The sequence below is a fragment of the Cricetulus griseus genome, assembly GCF_003668045.3.
Source record: "Cricetulus griseus strain 17A/GY chromosome 1 unlocalized genomic scaffold, alternate assembly CriGri-PICRH-1.0 chr1_0, whole genome shotgun sequence".
Lineage (NCBI taxonomy): Eukaryota > Metazoa > Chordata > Mammalia > Rodentia > Cricetidae > Cricetulus > Cricetulus griseus.
This window is the reverse complement of record NW_023276806.1, coordinates 259,808,384-259,814,383: the sequence shown is the minus strand read 5'-3', so window position 1 is coordinate 259,814,383 and position 6,000 is coordinate 259,808,384. Positions and strand designations below refer to the sequence as shown.

General features: G+C 47.9%; 1 protein-coding gene across 1 annotated transcript in view; it reads right to left on the bottom strand.

The window, feature by feature from the left end:
- Positions 1-5,199: 5,199 nt before the first annotated feature.
- Positions 5,200-6,000, bottom strand: part of Pde9a (phosphodiesterase 9A) — a 64,360-nt gene continuing 63,559 nt past the window's right edge. Inside the window, exon 18 of the mRNA XM_035451713.1 lies at positions 5,200-5,422. The gene's annotated coding sequence lies outside the window, so the exon portion shown is untranslated. The remainder of the gene's footprint in view (positions 5,423-6,000) is intronic.

Sequence of the window (6,000 nt, the reverse complement as noted above, 5' to 3'; positions counted from 1 at the left end):
TTGACAAAATATACCCAGTCATGACACGGACGCCCTGAAAAATACCAGTAGAAGGGAACTTCCTTGATCTGCAGACATATCATTCATGTCCCCACCATCACCACTGAAGAGGGGAAACAAGGCTCTCAGCCTTTACTCACAGTGCTGGGAGAGCCTGTGCAACAAAGGACAAACAGGACAGGGAGGCACACGGGTCAGGGGTGAGGTTAATCTTCACCGGCAGCCTGACAAGGTTTAGAATCACCTAGGAAACAAATCCTGAATGAGTCTTTGAGGACTGAGCTGGGAAGATCTATCCTGAATGTGGGCAGCACCATTTGGGGTCTTGGACAAAGACAGAGACAGAGAGCTAAGCAGCCACATTCATCTCTCTGCTTCCCGACTGTGGCTGCACTGTGACTGTGACCAGCTGCCTCAGGCTCCTGCTGACATGCCTTCCCTGCCATGGCACTGTGTCCTCAGACTGTAAGCCCAAGTAAACCCTTCTTCTTTGAATTGTTTTTCTGGGTTATTTTGTCAGAGCAGTGACCAATACAATGATTTGATCACCTGCATTGGAAGTCCCAAAGAATCTACAAGCCCTATGAAACAGGACAACATGACAAAGGCAACCCCCACCCCCCACCAACCAAACAAGTCAGCTCAGGGAAGTCATGGGACACCAGATAAATGCACGCACATCAGTTATGTTTCTAGCAATGAGCATGCAGACAATTGCCTTAATCACTCAGGAAACATAAGTATGTAAGTATAAATCACAGAGCAAGCCTCACATACTGAAGACTAGAAATATCAACAAAAGAAAGACACATCCTAACAAATGCAGAGACATAACCTTGTTCGCAGCTCGGGAGATCCAGTATTGCAAAGTTGTCAAATCGCTCTGCATTTAATTCAATTTCTATGAATACATACAACAAAATTTTGTAAAGAGGGTAAGATAATTCTGAAATCTAGGAAGATTGCAATGGTCAATACTGACTGTTACCCTGATAGGGTAGACTAGCATCGCACATCAAACTCCCAGGTTTGCCTGGGAGGGGCTATATTGATTATATTCACTGAGGTGGGAAGTGCCACCGTACCAAGTGCCACCGTGAGCTGGGGGCCTGGACTGAATGAATAGGAGGCTGGACTGAGCATAGTATCCGTCACCCTCTGTTCCCCGACTGCCTCTGCAGTATGACCAGCTGCCTCAGCTTTCTGTTGCCTTGACCTACTTACTGTGAGTGTCATTATAAAATTCACTGTGTAGTAGTCAGTATAAAATCTAAAGTTGCTTTTGTTAAAACATTTTATCACAGAGACAACAGTAAAGAAGCTAAAATAGGGACTGGAGAGATGGCTTGGAGGTTAAGAGCACTGACAGCAATTCCATAGGATCTGGGTTTGATTTGCAACATTCATCTGAAAGCTCACAAGTCTCTAACTCCAGTTCCACAAGATCTAGCACCCTCTTCTGGCTTTTTTAGTCACTGCACTCATGTGGTACACTGATATACATGCAGGCAAAACACCCTGTCTTAGGGTTACTCCTGCTGTGATGAAACACCATGACCAAAAGCAACTTGGGGAGGAAAGGATGTATTTGGCTTTCACTTCCACATCACTGTTCATCACTGAAGGAAATCAGGACAAGAACTCAAACTGGGCAGAACCTGGAGGCAGGAGCTGATGCAAGGGCCATGGAGGGACTGCTCACTGGCGTGTTGTACATGGCTTGGCTCAACCTGCTTTTTTTTTTTTTAATGGTTTTTCGAGACAGGGTTTCTCTGTGTAGCTTTGGAGCCCGACCTGGAACTCACTCTGGAGACCAGGCTGGCTTCAAACTCACAGAGATCTGCCTGCCTCTGTCTCCCGAGTGCTGGGATTAAAGGCGTGTGCCACCAATGCCCAACTAGGCTACCTAATTGGAGCTGTTGTAGTGCTATAATTAAAGCTCTGTGACACTGGTAGAGGGTAGACAGATCAACCGAATAGAGCCAAAAAAATCAAAACCAAAACCAACCAAACAAACAAAACCAATCCAGAAGCAGACACCACAGTTATGTTCCACTCCCTTCTCAGAATGGCATAAAGGCAGTTCCTGGAGGAAGAGTTTGTCTTTTCTTCCCCTCCCCTCACTCCCCCCTCCCCCAACAGGGTTTCTCTGTGTACCCCTGGCTGTCCTAGAACTCTCTCTGTAGACCAGGCAGGCCTCAAATTCTGAGATCTGCCTGACTCTGCTGGATTAAACGCATATCCTTCAGGCTGAAAGATAGCTTTTCAAAGAAAGATACCGAAGCCACTGTCAGACACAAGCTGGATCTCGATGTCTAAGCACAAGCTGACTCTAAAGGATCATAGACTAAAATCTAAATCCATGAAACTCTTAGGAAAAAGACAAAAGAAATACTCAGCATTGAGGGATAGGCAGAGAATGTGTAGGCCCGACAAGAAAAGTAAGCTTGGGGAAAGAAAACCTGACAAAATTGTACTTGGTCAAAAATCAAAATATTTGCTATTTGAAGAATACTGCTTAGAAGATCAAAAGAAGGTGGGACCACTCCACGGAAAGACTGGGTCTTGCCCAGGAGCATATGCGATGCCCTGGGTTCCATCCCCGTCTTAGTCAGCTTCCTACTGCTGTGATAAGCCCTGTGACAAAAGCAACTTGGGGATAAAGGCTTACATTTCCAGGTCACACTCCATCACTGAGGTGGACAGGACAGGAACTCAAGGCAGGAACCTGGAGGCAGGAGCTGAAGGGGAAGCCATGGAGGAGCACTGCTCACTGGCTTGTTCCCCGAGGTTTGCTCAGCCTGTTTTCTTGTATTACCCAGGCCCACGTGCCCAGGTGTAGCACAGCCCACACTGAGCTGAGCCCTCCCACAGGGGTCATTAATCAAGTAAATGCCCCACACACTTGCCTACAGCCAATCTAATGGAGGCAGGTTTTGTTTTGTTTTCCTCAGTTGAGGATTCCTCTTCCCAAATGATCCTAGTTTGTATCAAATCAACAAAAAACCAAGCCACACAATCCCCAGGGCCACACGGGATCACACACTCACTCATTTTTATTTTGAGGTTGCAAGGCAGCAGAGGACTAGCGGTAATAAAAGGCTCAGCAGTAAAGTGCTTGCCCTATCAGCACAAAGTTCTGAGTTCGATCCCCAGAACACACAGGAAAGCTGGGTGTGGAGGCCTTACTTATAATCCCAGCACCGAGGAGGCAGAGAAACAGGCAGATCCCTGGGGCTCTGTCTCTGAGCTGCTGGCTAGCCAACTTGGAAAGTTCTAGGGTGATTTAAGACACTGTTTCAAAAAACAAGGTGGACAGGCTCCTGAGAAATGACTCCCAAGATTGATGTATGTCTTACGCACGATTCTATTGCAGTGATAAAACACCATGAACAAATTAATTTACAAAAGAAAGCATTTACTTGTGGTCATAGTTTCAGAGGGTTCGAGTCCATGGCTGTCATGGCAGGGAGGGAACATGGCAACATGCAGGCAGGCATGGCACTGGGGTATATCTTCATCCCCGGGGCAGAGAGAACTTACTGGGAATGGCGTAGGGTTCTTTTGAAACCTCAGAACCCCTCCCCCCCAGTGACACACCTTCTCCAACAAGATCCACTCATCCTTATTATCCTCAGACTATTTCACTAAGTATTCAAATAGATGATTCGGGGGGCAGGGCATCCTTATTCAAAGCACCGAAGTGGACATGGACATGGGCACACCCCGTCTGTCCCCACCCACAAGAAGAACAACATCAACCTAACAGAAGGCTCACACTTTCCTGAGCTTTCCTCCAGGAGAAGTCAATGCACAGCCATACAAACACGTGATGCTTGATTACTCACTATTACCCAAACCAGGGACCAGCCCAGGTGCCTGTTTACTAGTAACCCTAGTAGCATGGCACACCCCAAGGATTCCCAAGAGACAATGGGGAGGCATGTAAAGTTGCACTGGTCTGGAAGTCCTGATTCTTCCCCCAGATGTAGTTAGTGTTCGGAGATGTCCCCCTCCCTAAAGTGTTGGCCTTGGAGCATTACCATGGGAACAAGGAGGCCATCTCAGGCTTCTGTGATTCCCTGTTGACCAGGCTTTGGGCAGAGGAAATCTGGATTCCCAGGTAGCAGGAAGAGAGAGTTAGCCCTTAGGTCTGGTTTGAGCTTCTGAAACTTTAAAGCCCACTCTGCGGTGACATGCTTCCTCCAACAAGGCCACACAGCCCTCCAACAAGGCCACACCTCCAATAATGCGGGAGGCAGTTGCCACCTGTAGCAGCAGCCACCTCCACAGGCTAAGTCAGCAATCAGCTGCTGCTCGACACATCCATCCCCCTTCCGCACGCTCCCTGGAACATCTGGTGCATTTTGGATTTTTGTTGTTAAGTCAGTTTAAAGAAAAAAGCCCAAACAGGAAGCCTTGAGTTCTCATGAACACAAATCCTTATCAACTATTGCATGAGGCTTTGTGTTCAGCCCTCGCTGTTTGCCTCTGCTGCCCGCCTCAGAAGTCACCCCCCTGCTCCTGAAGGAAGCTGCCAGGTCTATAAAACTGCTGAATGCTGGACGTCTTTTCTCTCTTAACTTCCTTGCTATCAGCTGGGAGCCAGGCCAGAGGTACATGTGCACCCATGTATGGCTTTTCCCGTGTTTGATGCATACCCGTGGGAACAGTCTCTTCTACCCAGCAAGATTTGCAATTGTGTGGGTGAGGAATCTCAGATGTACTCCTTCCTTCCTTCCTTCCTTCCTTCCTTCCTTCCTTCCTTCCTTCCTTCCTTCCTTCCTTCCTTCCTTCCTTCCTTCCGTGGATGATTATTGAGTGCCTAAAGACTTACCCATCAAAACCAGCCCAAAACCATGCCCCACTGGTCAGGGGGGCATCTGCCTCTCATGTCACCTCTCAAGGGTAGTCTCCCAGCTTGCCTCATTCCCCAGCCCCTGTAGACATCACTGATGCCTTCCCTGTCATAAACACACTAATGCGCATGTCCCCAAGTGTCCCCCACCCTTTGTTCATAAACACAGGACACACGCACGCCCCTGCACCCGGGCACCATTCTGATGTTTAATGTGTATTGTACATGAACCCTTGGGTCACATTACTGTTCAACCATTTGAAGACACATCCCAGGGAAAGCCAGAGAGTCCTTGAAAGCCCGAGTGCAAAACCCAAAGAAAAAGTACAGACCCATTTCTGTATAAGAATATATTATTTAAAAGACAGTTTAAAAATAAAAATTCTGTACAGCATCATGAGTTCCTGTTTTTGTATCAGTGAACAAAACGGTTCTTAGAAAACATGGTCTGTGGCAGGTCATCCGGGGTCGTCTGGGTGTGACCGTCCTTGTGTGGAGAATCCTGTGAGGTCCCCAGCCCTGTCCGCTCAGAGGCCACAGCTCAGCTGCTTTAACTAGTACAGTCTGCTGGGAAAAGAGAAAGAAGGCATGTCGTCTCTGTGGGGACTGGAGATGGCACAGCCACAGGACCAAGTGGGAAGTCGAGGTGGTGACAGAATGCATGTGACCTGGGCTGGGGAGTGGTAGAGCCAGCAATGTTGTTGCAGAGTACCCAAGTTTGAATCTCAGGGTCCACAACCACCTGCAACTCCAGGGGCACTGTGTCTAGTGCCCTCTTCTGTTCTCTATGGCACCTGCACTCATGTACACACACACACACACACACACACAACACACATATACAAAATTAAAAATTATATATGCAAAAGGGCTAGAGAGGTAATTCAGTGGTTAAGAGCAATGACTGCTCTTCCAGAGGACCCAGGTTCAATTCCCAGTATCCAAGCCGTGGTTCACAACTGTCTGTAACTCCAGTTCCAAGTGATCAGCTGCCTCTTCGAGTCTCTATAGGCACCAGACATGCAAGTGGTGCACAGACACACAAGCAGGCAAACACACACACACACACACACACACACACACACACACACACACACGGTGTACTGAATGGGAATGAGGGGACCAAGCCTGATAGGACAAAT